The 14,158-nt window shown below is 42.1% G+C and overlaps 1 long non-coding RNA gene across 1 annotated transcript in view; it reads right to left on the reverse strand.

Annotated features, from left to right (window-relative positions):
• LOC147796385 (uncharacterized) overlaps positions 1-14,116 on the reverse strand; it is a 29,335-nt gene extending 15,219 nt beyond the window's left edge. Inside the window, exons 1-2 of the long non-coding RNA XR_015428012.1 lie at positions 13,863-14,116; positions 4,901-4,984 (exon numbers count right to left, since the gene is read on the reverse strand). This is a non-coding gene — a long non-coding RNA (uncharacterized LOC147796385). The remainder of the gene's footprint in view (positions 1-4,900; positions 4,985-13,862) is intronic.
• Positions 14,117-14,158: the final 42 nt, after the last annotated feature.

The following is a 14,158-nucleotide window of genomic DNA, read 5'->3' on the forward strand; positions in this document are numbered from 1 at the left end:
ATTAGGCACACGGCTAGCTTTGGCCGTGGAAAAAGTGGAAAGTTTCAGGGTACCGACTGCCCTGGATACGATGAAATTGGAGCGCTGCCATAGATCCATCAGACTGTCTATTTTGTTGACAAATTTTGAATAATTTCGTGGAATGCAACAATGGACAAAAATAATGACGCGAAATAAGCATCGCATCTGTCAAACAAAATGACTGCATGATTATGTCTGTTGACCAAAAAGTGGAAAGTTTCAGGGTACCGACTGCCCTGGATACGGTGAAATTGGAGCGCTGCCATAGATCCATCAGACTGTCTATTTTGTTGACAAATTTTGAATAATTTCGTGGAATGCAACAATGGACAAAAATAATGACGCGAAATAAGCATCGCATCTGTCAAACAAAATGACTGCATGATTATGTCTGTTGACAGGAGTCCGTGCAAGGCTGATTGGTACTTCGTCTTCACGGCATCATTATTAGAATTTAATCAGATTCGACAACTATAAAAGGTCTTCCGAGCAAACAACTTTCATCCTCAATTTTTTGACCTCTGGATGAAGGAATCCCTCAATTACTTCTCCATGGGGAATATTTGAAAGTCGATTTTGCCCCATTTTTGTTTGGAATGCAATGGCAGAGTCATTAGAAATGCAAGGGAACTTTCCACTCAAGGTAAAAAGCCTGGATGGGGAGGATAATGACAATATTCTGCCAACGGATTTGTCGCCAGGCCAAGAACGATCAGGATTTTGCTGCGCTGTCACAGGGAGGGGAGGATTTGGATGTAGCAAAAAGGTAGGCCATACAATCATTTGGGAGCTAGCCATGCTATGCAAACAAGCACAATTGCAAAGGGTTGGGTAAACTTTGCAGAAATGTCAGAAATATTTCTCTGAAAAGTTCTTTCTTGAACGAATGACTGAGATGTACTAAAAGTTTTTCTATCAATTAAACAACCCTGCAATTGGGTTCTGCAATACTGTTGCTCCCACAGACTTTTGTGTATCTATAGTCTGACCCTCTGTATAGTAACATCACTGTATGCTCATGCACAGGTGCGATGATACACTAGGCATGCACAGGTGCGATGATACCCTAGGTGTAGCTAACTACAGAATAATTAAGGCCTTTTTCACACTATTGTCTCGCCTGCCTGTTAAAATCAACACCATTCTACTGTAAATGGAACAAGTGGGTTGGATGGACACAAACGGGTGTGGTGAATCAATCACACTAGGAGTGTGGTGAATCAATCACACTAGGGTTGTGGTGAATCAATCACACTAGTAGTGATGGTGTGTACGAAGGTCATAGGGGCAGATCCAAACTTGGCAAAGGGGAAAGGGGGAGAATGGGCTCTGCTTTTTTTCTTCTTGTTTAGGAGCAGATCTTGCAAAGCAAGTCTTGGGATAATATTTTCAGTAATTTTGTTGTCATTTACAAATAGAAAGACTGCACGGAGCTTTTTGCTTTGATGTACTCCAGTGGTATCTCTCACTGTGGTATACTGATGGAAATGAACATTGCAGATGGAAAGTGTTGACAGTTTGTACTGATTTTGTCTTGTGTTCTTTGAAAGGCTCTGCCCACTGACTTATGACCCATTTTTGGTGTCCAAAGAGGATGACGGAAACCCCTTACCTTCAGATCTGCCTCTGGATTGGCCAGAATTCTCTATCTTCTAAAGGATGGAGCCTACCAGCCCTGATCCTAACCAAGATTGTAGTAAAGAGTGCCTGACCTGTTTAGAGGCTACGCTGATTTCTTGGTAATGAAAGGGCCGGGTTGCCAAAATCTGGGAACTCTCCCTGGTTCAGACTCATACTCTGAAACTGGTCTTAACTGCAAATTTTCTGGAGGATCTTCCAGCTAGAAGGACATTATGGCATCCCCTCTTCAAACTTGGGAAAAAAAGTCCTTCTAGCTTGCAGGAGTCCCGTACCGACCCCACCCAAATCAGGAATAACACTGAGTCAAACCTTGTAATTACGACAAGATTTCAGCATGGCAGACCCATCAATCTGTACCTACCACGGTGACTAATGTGTCCAATAAACATACAATTTCAGGAGCAGTTTCGCTTCCTTTTTTGAACTGGAAATGTCCGCAATGAAGAGAATTCGGCTGACAGCATAATCGACCATATAATATTACCACTGTTGTAACTCGGGAAGGTCCATATTTTACTTTGGGCCCTTATTTTCTGGAGGGGGACCCTAAGTGGGTTTAGACACAGTTCAAACAATGACCAAGGTGGACTATCACCAGATCTTTTTCCTTCAGTAATTATGAAAATGGGAAGGGGAATGGGGATGTCAAATGGATCAGCCCCTGAGTGGTGGGGGGGTCTATGCCCCCTACCCGTTACCTCACTGTGTGTTACCTGCGCTATCTTTTGTTCCCGCCACGAGCGGGAACAAGAGAGGGCCTGCTTTTAAATGAAATTGACAGTGCTTTGGTAGCAACTCACCACATAGATGCACAAGTTTATGCAGGGTTTGAAGCGGGGCAAGTTGAGTACGTGCAACGAATTTAATTCTGGAAAGTATGGTCTTCGCGCGCACGCCGAACACATGCAAGAACCGGATTGGAAAACTAAGTACCATCTGTCTTTCTTCTATGGGTGCTGGTGTGCTTCATCTCAGGGCAGATAGGGGTGTACAGGGGATACATATCCATTTCCTTTTTGGACAGGGGGAGGTAGGAATAGGCAATAGACATGATTCCACCAGAAAAAAAAAAAGCGATGAAAAACTTTTAAAAAGGCAAGTTGGTAGGGAAATTCCCAGTAGGCCTACTGCCAGAAAACTGTGCATCTGTGCCTGTGTATATGCAATAACAATTGTCAGTGTTACAGAAGCCTATGTGTAGAGCTAATGATTTTTTGCGATTACGGAAAATGGACAGAATTCGCGGAATCAACACTTTGAAACGCAATCCACTGCTTAAAACGGAACTTGCAAAATTTCCCACTAAGAATGACTTAGAAAGTAAAGAAAACTTTCTGCATAGTGCAACAAATAAATGCCTACCAAACCCTTTTAAAATGCTTGCTTCTAATGAACAAATTCTGCTGGAAACATGCTAACTTGTACCAGTCCACCACATGATTGGTTCGTCGGTGCTGGTACCAATACTTGCAAAGTCTATGGTGTGCGTGAGCCCCATGCATGCAGCGGCAGCTGGCCAAGCGCAGCGGTGCGGTACGGTACACACATTGGCCATTCACACGTGTACCATACTAGCATTGAAGTCAAGGCGCACACAAGTTCATACTCACGCACATGCTTATTGCACATGTGGGAAATTTAGTCTGTGAATCCCCATGGACGCCTTGAGACAAGGCTAGTACCGCATGGCAAATGTTGAAACCGTGGCAGCAAAACGGAAGACTAATTACATATTTCTTGAATTAAACGAAACCTAGTAAGCTTGGGGTACCATAGCTGAATGGATCCTTCGAAGTGTTTGATGAAGAGCGAAGCTTTCAGTCACAAACATGCATTTTAAGGCTCAGATGTAAGGTTAACTTTCTGAATTTTGTCGCACCACTGCCAAACAAAATGTTGGGTCGATGTCCAACATTAACATATTGTGATCAACGACTGTTACATGCAAGACCTACTCTATGACTTCACTCTACATGTATTTAAGTGTAATCTGATTTTACACACGAGGAGTGGCACATGAATTGTCCGTTGATTAATCGTAGCAAGATTTTGATGATCGCACAGCGGCACGATTGTGCGCCTGTGGGATGCCGTATTTATTGTGTGGATTTTGTTTTTTAAATTTTCACTACAGAAATTATAAAAAAGTTGGAAACACTGCAGAGTACATTTCCAAACAATATTTGTTTCTTTTCTTTTCCTTTTTTTTGGGGGGGCGGGTATGGTCTAGCAAATGGTTTCCATGCATAGCTTAAAACTTGCTCTCTTATTTCATGCTTACTAACGCATGAAACAGAATTTGAATTTCTGAAGCAGAATTGGGATTTGGTGAAACGGAAAATACCCATTTTTGCAATGGAAGATCATTGGCTCCATATGTGTAACAGATCATGAACACTGCGCTAAAACCTTCCACAAAAGTTCCTCCAGTTCAACAGAATTGGAGGAGCCTACATGTATGGTAAATCTGCAAATGGGCCCGGTCAAGTGTCTGACCAGCTAAAAGTGAAATGCAGCACGGTAAAGGTTTCTCATGAAAGCATCATCAATTGGCGTTTCTGTGAGGCTGAAGAATCTCTATTCCCCCCCCTTTCACGTCCCACCCCCGCTCTTTGCCAAAGAGTAAGACTGCCGAAAAAAAGAGGGGCAAGAGCTTGACAGTGCGTCTTTTCCCTGGGGGAAACACACCACCAAGGTTTGGGGAAATTTGATATAGGCCGGGCTAATTGCGTCCGTCACCACGGCGCTGGTCCCCCTTCCTGGCAACAATTAAATGCCACCTCTAAGACTGCCATCCAACTCCCGGCTCCTGTCAGTAAGGGGCTGAGCTGGCACTGTGATTAAGTCTCTCTGTGAATAAGATTCCGTAACTGATTGAAGTTAAAGGCCCGACCATAGACTACTTGATTCCAGACCCAATCTCCATGATGCATGTAACTGTCAGTGCTAACTTCAGTGCAACACGCGTGAGTTTTAAAAATTCCTGCAATAGAATGAGTATTTGGAGAACAAATCCATCCTTTCTTTGTGGCACTATCAACAGCCTGTATTAGTTTGCCAAATAGCTTCTTCATCTTCCAGCCCTATGATCTGGTTTGAATCCCACTCAGGTCAAGTTGGGTCTTCAGTCTGTGAACCTTTAGTTCGGTGTAGTCTCTCTTCAATAACTCGTTTGAACTTTGATGTATGAATTCTATTTCTTGGTTTCATTATCAGAAGGGATGAAATAAATGTTCACCTTTTCTCGGTGTGAGACTGGTCATCAAGGCACGTCTGAAGATGATCATCGGGCTTTTCTGTTCTCCTCTCCCAGGTGCAAGATCTAATGGTTGAAAAAAAACCAGATAAACCAATGTTACAACTTCCAACTGGCTGTAGACCTTTGTGTCACTAGCCAACACTGCCTCCAGTTTTGCTTGGCGGACCACAGTTTCCAAAAAAGTTCAAAACAATGCATATTTTCCCCCAGAGGAAGATGTCTTCTCATGGTATTTACATAATTGCTAGTATTGAATCACTGCCTCAGATTTTAAAAAACTCTTAGTAACTGTAATTGGCTTTTTGGCCAGTCTTAGTTTGTAAACTGTTAGTAGGCAAAAACTACAACGGTGATGTGGCAAGAGGACGGTTATTAACCAGTGACAAATAACTTAAACTTCATCAAGAAAAGCATCAAAGTTGCCTGTACTTTTTTTTTTAACATTTATAGGCAGAGGAGAAGTTCTGCAGTTCTCTGAATGATCACATTCAGTCACTCAGGAAATCATCTGAACTCACGAGAATAATTCTTCTGTCCCCAAGAATTTCGAAGAATTAAGTCAGCAGAATAAACTGCAGCATGTCCCCCCCCCAGCAGGTGCCCTTGGAGGAAACACACGGTCCCCTCTTTCAGAGAAATTTAATCAACAGCACTCTGGTTCCTGATTCAGAGATCAGGTTCCCATGTACCTAAGCCCTTCCCCAGAAGCAAGATCATGGAGTTTGTTTTTCTGATGTCATTTTCTGTATGAGCTGCCTGGTGTTGTGTTGCAGCTAGGCAGCAGGCGTTCATTAAGCCCTGTCAAAGTCTTTACAAGTCCCTTCCGCAATCAGGGTAACTGCATCAGAGGACACTGCTAGAAAGGAACAGTTAATTTTTTTTTTCAGGGTCACTGGAAACACATTGTTCATAGAGAGAAGAGAACTCTCATGGGACTCCGTATAGACCATAGTCTTTTGTGACTCTTGCATTCAATTCTGATTCTGAGTCACAATTGTGGTTGGAATCAATCCTGAATTTCCTTCTTCTGAACCCCAAACTACCAAACAAAACAATTAAACAGCAATCCATAAATACTTGGGACAGTTTTCCTATTCTTGTTGGTCAAAACGCATCACGTGACCGTATTTTAACATTTGATAATGCCCACTGAGAAGTGATAATGCCCACTGCGTAAATCATACGCTGGCACACGCACATGAGACAGTCGTATCAGGTCTGATTGGTCAGGAGTCTGTGTGCACGCGATGCGCTACGCGCGCCAAGTTCATTGAAGGGGATTCTACTGGACAACTTTCAAAAGGAATACACCATAAGATGGATTGGGGGTGTCTTGATGTTCGATCGAGTACATGCACGTTGCGCTCGACACCTTCTGGAGTAGTTTCTTTACAACAACCAATTGGTAAAACTAAATACTATGGTGATCAATCTTTCACAATATATGCTCCTCGATTAAGGAGCAGGCTACCAGTAGCAATTTGCTCTGCTGACACTTTGGATACTTTTAAATCTCGCTAAAAAACACATTTATTTAAGGATTATTATTCATCTTGTACTTGTTAGTTTTAATTTCTTCGTTTTATGAATATTTTAATTTAATGTTTAGTTTTTATTGCTTAATTTTTAATTTTGCTTTATGCCTCCTTAATTTATTTTTTGCATTTTAATGTACAGCACTTTGAGATGTCATTGACATGGAAAGCATTTTTAAATAATTCATTACTATTAGTAGTATTATTTATGAAAGTAAAATTTTCGAACAAAATTGGTGGAAATCCACCATATGTTGACTTCTGTTGACTCTCTGAATAAAAAGGTATTCATGAATGGGAATAAATATTTGCTTGGCCAGGAGAATGAATGTGGCTCGGGCATCAGTCATGTCTATTCTCCTGAGCTGGTCTGAAATGCATATTTAAGACCGGCCAAGCACATATTTATTCCCTTATTAACTAGCAAATTGTACTCCCAAGTAAGAGTGGATCCAGGGGTACCAACAGGGCCCATATCCCACCCAAAAGGGAGCCAATTTTGTTGTGGGGAGGTGGGAGAATAAAGGAAGGCAAAATTGCCAAAGTTTTTGGCTGACATGATACAAGTTGTGACCCCCCCCTTTTGGTTATCAAGTTGGATCTTTCCTCTGGGGCCACATCAGTTTTGGGAGGTGGTCAGCCAGCAAACAAGCATCTACCGCCAAAAGTCTGTTGCAAAACTGCAGTTGTAGAGAGAAACAAACAGGGACAAATGAATGACTTTTTAAAATGTTCAACAGAGTCTGGCTGTTCCCAAAGTTGCCTGATCCTAGTTGGAATCAATCCTATTTCTGCAGTTTTAAGTCCACTGTATTCCAAGAAAGATGATCATTGACTACATTCAATCTGGGCTCATATTTACCCAGCCTACTTAAAATATTAAGAATTCGCCACATAAGATGGGTACAGTTAGGCTTGCAATTTTTTTGCTTGAGCAAACATTAAAGAAAGCAAGGACTGTTTTTCCTGTGTGATTTGCCAAGTCAATGCCATTCAAAGAGGGATTTGCTAAAGACATGGTGGATTTTTGGTGTCCAGCAAGCATTAGCAGTGTCCAAGGGGACTTTCAATCAACACAGTTTGTCAAACAAGTCAAGCAATGGCGTCAGTGAATACAGTCAGTGGTGGGCTTGTCCAAGTGATATGGCCATCTGTCAGCCATTCGGTCAATTGGGTCTGCTCTTTTGACGTCACAGTCATGTTTTTCCTAGTGGCTGCTAAAATATGGCTGGCCACGGGTGCAAAAATAAGAATAATTCACAAAGTGTTGAAACTCCTACGCAGCGATCAGAAATCCAGATAACAAACATACTACTAAATACAAAATGAAACTACAACTGTATTTAAATTAATTGGACAAATTCCTTTCTGAATGAATTTAAGGTATAATCAAAAACCAACCAAAACGTGCTATTTCTGTAAACTTTGGCCACCCATACAAGTTGTAGGCAAAATGAGAGTGGTCTATTTTTGCCCGGTACCCAGGATATTTTTGCGCACAAGTTACCTGGACAAATCAGTCAGTGGTCAACAATGATGGTCATGATCACTTGGACCCATCCCAGATGGGGTTGGTCAATTTTCAAAAAGTGAGGTAGGGGTGGGTAGCCCCGCCCCTCCCGCCCCCTATGGCTTTCATGCAGTCCTGGTGGGCAGTCTAGTATCCACTGCCATGCCTTGGCCTGATTCTAATCCAGGATAATTGATGGTGGATGTCACTAGGGCACATCAGCAGACACACAAACACCAAGGGCTGAGCTGAGTATTCAATCAATTATTGAACATTCAAATATTTATTTTCAAAATGGCGTATTTGGGAGGGGAAAAAATCAATGAAATGAAAAGAAAAAAAAATCAATTATTGGGTGACAAAATCACTTTCTAAAAGCGTATAACAAGGTGCTTTATGTAAACTTCAAGGCTGCTGGTACATACATTAATTTAAACCTGACAGTATCAAGGTCAAAAATGTACTGTTCTTTCAAGGTAACTGCTCACTTTTTGTGGTAATGGAATACAATCCCCCCTTGCAGGATCAAACATCAGTTGCACTCCCCGCTTAATCTCTTTAACTATGAAATAGACCCCTAGCCAGGAACTCAATCTCTCAGTAGACCACCTCACAAAAATGCATCCCTTGTTTTTACTAATATTAGTGTACCAGTAACCGAATATTCAAACATTAAATTGAAGGGAAGATTTAATATTCAAATACATGTTTTTAATTATAAAAATGGATATCTAAAAATATAATTGTCAGAAGACTGATTATCAAGTCTAGTTACAGTGAGCCTCAATTTTGACATTTCTTGCTTGAATCATGTCATTATTCTCCTTGATCTCATGGGACAAAATCATCTATCACATGATCTGCTCATTTTCCGGATTTCCCCGTCTGTTGCTAAGTTGTTGCCTTGGCAACTGTCGCCGCTTCACATTACACCCCAAACGTTTGGCACCACCTAAATAAAAATACAGTCCTCAAAAAAGTTTGGGGCTGCTCAAGGGGACGATGTGGTAACAGAAAAACCTGCAGGCTTGTGGGATCTGCGAGTTGTAAATCATGGGGAAATGGAGCCAGCGTAACGTTGCCCATCTTGGACTTTGATTGAAAAAGGATCCATTCCTTCCTCTGGCGTCTCTCCCTCTGGAAGTGAGCCACACCCTGCTTCCTTTTTCCTGTCAACAGGGTCTGGTTTTCCTTTGGTGCGGGAAAACCGCAGAAGTGTCGCTGGCGCCAGAAAGTTGCATGCACGTGGGCTACTTATGACATCAGCAAGAACAAAGAGAAATCAATTGGCTGGGACTAGGCTTAGAGGTTGCTGCTCCTTTCTCTGGTTTCCAATTGGGTTCAGTTGAATGTTAGATATGATATGATATACCAATGTGTATACCAGTACTTTTCTTCACTCTTTGGTGTATTCCTGGGTTGAAAGGTTTTGGTTAACTGAAGGAAAATTTAGGGAGTTTTCAGAAAAGAATTGGAAAACTGAATTTGGGGACTGAGTGCATGAAGCCAAGTCCTGGGTAATGTGAAACAGTTCAAATTTTACAGTAGATACAAGTTTTTTCATGGTAAAAGTCAGGCCAGAGGTTCAACCATTCCACGACCGGCGAGATCCAGCACTGAGTACCTGCTCATGCAATTATATTGGGAGACGACATATGAGTAATTGGTAGGGGGCAGGGCAGCCATGCCAAATGACAGGATGTGTATGAAGGCTGTTTCCTGTCTATGTGGCTGGTGGTTCCCAATGGCTCCGGGAAGCCCAGCCCCTTTGTGACACCTCTGGCTCTGTCAATGTCACTTTCAATTTTGTCTTGCTCCAGGACCCTTGTTTTTTGTTTTGTTTTTTTTTGTTTTTTCACTGCCCCAAAGCCTACCCCCCCCTCCAACTCTCAGTTTTTGCATTGTGTGTTTGAATCATGATTCGGACAAGATTATTTCGTCCATAACTGATTTGCTCCTATGTCAGCTTGATACTAGCAGTCTGGGCTGGTCTTATAACGTTTTGTCACAGCTTGCTCACAAATCTGCTTCAAGGTATGGACATGGGGCCGTGCTCCCATGCAATCAAATCCACTCAACCAAAATTTCTGCCTGGAAACGCCCAAGAAACTTCAAGAAAATGACATAGTAAAACATCCTATCTCCGTTATGCACTACATACATGTGCAGAGATAAAAATATACAGACAAGAATAATCCTATACGTACTAAACATCTTTGACATTTGTAGCTCAACGCTCAATTTGAAACCTGAAATTTAATTAAAAGTCATGGGGATGATGTCTCAGTATCTAAACTTGTTTTCTAAGGGTTTAATGCCCTAAACTACAGAGAGTACTTCACAATGATTATGTTGGATCACAGAACATATGAGTCAGTAGTGGTGGGGGGCGCTTAAATTGGGCGACCAAAGTTTCGATCAGGTCTCAGGCCTGACAGAGTTGGTCAGTTAACCAGCCAAGCCAAAATTGCAAAGCTGCCCTCTTGCTATAAATCATCGGTTCTGGTGATACCTTGTTTTCTATGAGCAGGCTGGATTAAGACGGTTTACAATCTGGGATATCCAGATATCCCGCTCCATTACAAACCGATAGACAAGACGTCGCATGACAGTCGCCCCTAATAATATGCTATGCAATGCATGAAAAACCTAATCAAGTTGAACATTCCCCCCCCCTAAAAAAAATGAGGTCTGCACTGGGTCGGTCCGAAAGGGTAGAGGCAAATGGATAGGGGCTGTAACTTCCAAAGAGGCAAACTAGCTTTGCCAGCTCACAGAAAGGAAATGAAAAATTTATGCAAGAGGCACAAACCCTGAAGTGACAAATGACTGGGTTTTTTTTTTTTTTTTGGAGACTGGCACACCCAGATTTCACGAGGATGGTCATGTACTTCTTTAAAGCAACACTCATTTCTACGACAACAGGTCATTCACTCTAATCTATAGCCTGTCATCAATAGTGTATCAAGGGGCTGGCAACACTGAGTAAGACTTCAGTGTCTCACGCTCGGTGAATGAGAGTTGGCAGCCGTGAGATAACCACGAAGTCCACGTTTGAAAAGGGCCCGTACCCAGTCTAACCCCCCTTCTAATCAACCCTACCCCTGCCCCCATCCTCAGGTGCAGACCTGCCATGACATCAAAAAAAGAAAAAGATTAAATATAATAATTTCCTGTGAGGGTTATTATTCATACATGGAGTGTGTAATGCATTACTATACATGTATGTCCACCTGTTAGCAGCAATCATAAAAAATCTGAGAGGCCCTCCCCTGGAAAAATTCCTGAGTGCGCCCCTGATCCTTCCTAGCTTGTCCCTCCAAGCTGTCGTCAAACCCTCGGAAAACTGTTCAAACAAACTGAGAAATCCAAATGCAGACACCTTTCATTTTTCATTCTGTTCCAAATCCAGCTTGAGCAGAAGCACCCCCTCACTGGTTTGGCCGAGAGCCGTGTTGGTGAGGAGTATTCATGTTGTTGGTGGCAATGCAACCACAATGTATGCATTTCATAGCCGGTCGTGAACCGGCAAAGTCCAGTACCCACCAAAGGAGTCTGTGTCTAGTAAAATTGCACCTTCTCTCTGTTCTGTTTGGGGTGGATGGCCAACTGTGGGAGTGATAACACTGTGTGATATATATTTCTTCCATTCCTGGGACATGATTTGAACCCATCCACCCCTACAACGGGCTGCTGGCCTCTCCTTCAATTTTCTTATCGTACCTGACTCACCATCCTACCAATCACACAGTGCCACAAACCCCCACAAGCTAGATGAGTGGCCATTATTTTCGGGAGGATCTGGGCCGCCAAGGCACATGTGAATTTAATTACTGGTCAGTCTTGTCCAACAAAAGTGTCTCTTTCCCATAAGAGGTCAGTACCGCAAAGTCCGCGGGTCACGTTCCGAATAACTGGTGAATCAGATCTTCGAGTCTGTCAAGGGCAAGGTCTTTGACGTGTGAGACCAACAGGCATCAGCCACTAATAGACCAATCCACTAAAACCCATCCAATTATAGGACCTGCCAAAAATGGGGGGCTGCCAGTGGACATGTCCTGTTCAAAAAGGCACTTCCACTTTCTGCACTGTGTGTAGTGCGTAAAATTGCTTCTGACATTGTGCCACACTACCAGTTTTATGTCAACGAGTCACTTAAAATCACTTTCATATAGATTTTCATAGATTTACAAATTACAATTTGTAGGCCTATTTAAGAGAGCTCTCCCGCATGTTGAAATTGAGATTTTGTTTTTAAATCCCAGACAAAGCTCTTTAAACATAATGGAAATCACCCCTTCAAAAAACAGAAGACAAAGTCGACAAAATTAAACGTGCCACAAAAAGCTTTGAAAAAACACAAACCAGCTAATGAACAACTGACTTTACTTCCAGAACTGTGAGGTTTATACAAACCTTACAAATAGCCATGTACAAACTCCCATAAACACATTTTGGCTGTTTTGATTGTGCCAAGGTATTCTTCCATCACAGTTTTTTTGGCAACCAAATTTCATACATAGACTGTATGCCTTCTTGTTGGTAAAGTTAGATGTCAGATAGGGAGGTTTATTCACCTTACATCCTCATTAAAGTGGTGAAATTCTTGGGCATTTTGCCCATCCACTCTACAGAAAATCAGCAGCTTGTAGTCTCAATAACTGTCAGCTGTGGGATTGCTTGACCAATCGCAACACAGCTCCTGTCTTTTCCTTTTGTTTTCCTGTCAGCCACTGATGAAAGCCATGATTGGTCCAATTTGCTTCCATTCCAATGACCAATCACAGCTCAGCTTTCATTTAGATGGGTCACGAAAACAAAAGGGAAAGATAGGAGCTGTGTTGTGATTGGTCAAGCTATCACACAGCTGACAATTACTGAGAGGTAATGAACATGCTGCAAATTTTCTGTAGTATGGTCGGGCAAAATGCTCAACAATTTCACCATTTTAGTGAGGATATAAGGTGAATAAACCTCCCCATCTGACATCGAACTTCACCAAGAAGGCATGTATGAAATTTGGTTGCACAGATAGCTCTGATGGAAAGAAAGTTGGCACAATCAAAACAGCCAAAATGTGTTTATGGGAGTTTGTACATGGCTATCTGTTTCTGGAAAAACCGACTTCATAGAAATAGTTTCCATCCTTGGAAACAGTTCATGGAAACAAACGTTTCTTGCTTCCAAGGCAGATGGCCTCACGTAATCTTTCTCCTATCCACGACAAAAGACTACTGATTCCTGGTGCCAGTTCCACAGTGGTGGAAAGTCTACTCAAGTATTTTGTAAGTTGGCCTACATGCTTGGGAATTTTCCTACCTAAATTTCACTTTTACAAGTTTTAAGACGTGTTATAACTTTCTGATGGCTGTTATAATATTTTAAGGGAAAATAAGTGTTGTTGTAGTATGGAACTTTCCCCAAAATTTCCACATATTGATGCCGCTTGACACCTTAATAACAAACCCTAAAAGTACTGGTCTGAAAACTTCTGTTTCTCTGCAAAAATGTGACTCTTTAAGGGTGTTATTGCTTTCAGATAGCTAATTGGTCACAGCGGGGCAAAATTAGTAGCGTCCGTGTATGGGATTCTTTCCAAATCCTCTGAAATAGTATTTTTTCCAGCTGATTTTTTTCCAGCTCTATAGTGGAGTTCGGATCAGCACAGAATTTTGACGTCTACTCTCGATTCACAGCTGTGGCATCCCGAGTCTGTTTTTAGTTCAGATGCGGCCTGTTGAATTATCGAAGTCGACACACAGTATTTCGGCCGGCTTTGCTCAAAATGGTAACCTGTTGCTGTGGATTTAAAACTACGGATGCACTCCACGGTAACCGCAGCAATTCAACAGCTCAAAGGAAGCTTACAATTGAAAATAAACCTCATCCCACTTACCGAGAATCCACCATGCTTGTCTTGCCGAGTTCAGCCTGCGTTGAGCCGTCTGGTGCCTCACCTCGCCACAATTTGGTAGACTAATATTTCCACAGAGCATGGTGCCGTGGCACGTGGTACTAATTCATGGCGGCCAAAAAGGGCGGTAAAATGTCCCACTGTCAAATTTGCATTTTGCACCCCTCCTGATAAGAAAGTCATAACGTTATGATGATGATGGGCAACAGTGGTTTGAGATAAGACCCCAGTTAGTAGCACTTCAAACCTGCAACTTTCACAAATCTCAGATTTGAACA

The sequence above is a fragment of the Acanthaster planci genome, linkage group LG16 (assembly GCF_054643075.1).
Source record: "Acanthaster planci isolate LZ-2023a linkage group LG16, COTS_SCS, whole genome shotgun sequence".
NCBI classification, from domain to species: domain Eukaryota; kingdom Metazoa; phylum Echinodermata; class Asteroidea; order Valvatida; family Acanthasteridae; genus Acanthaster; species Acanthaster planci.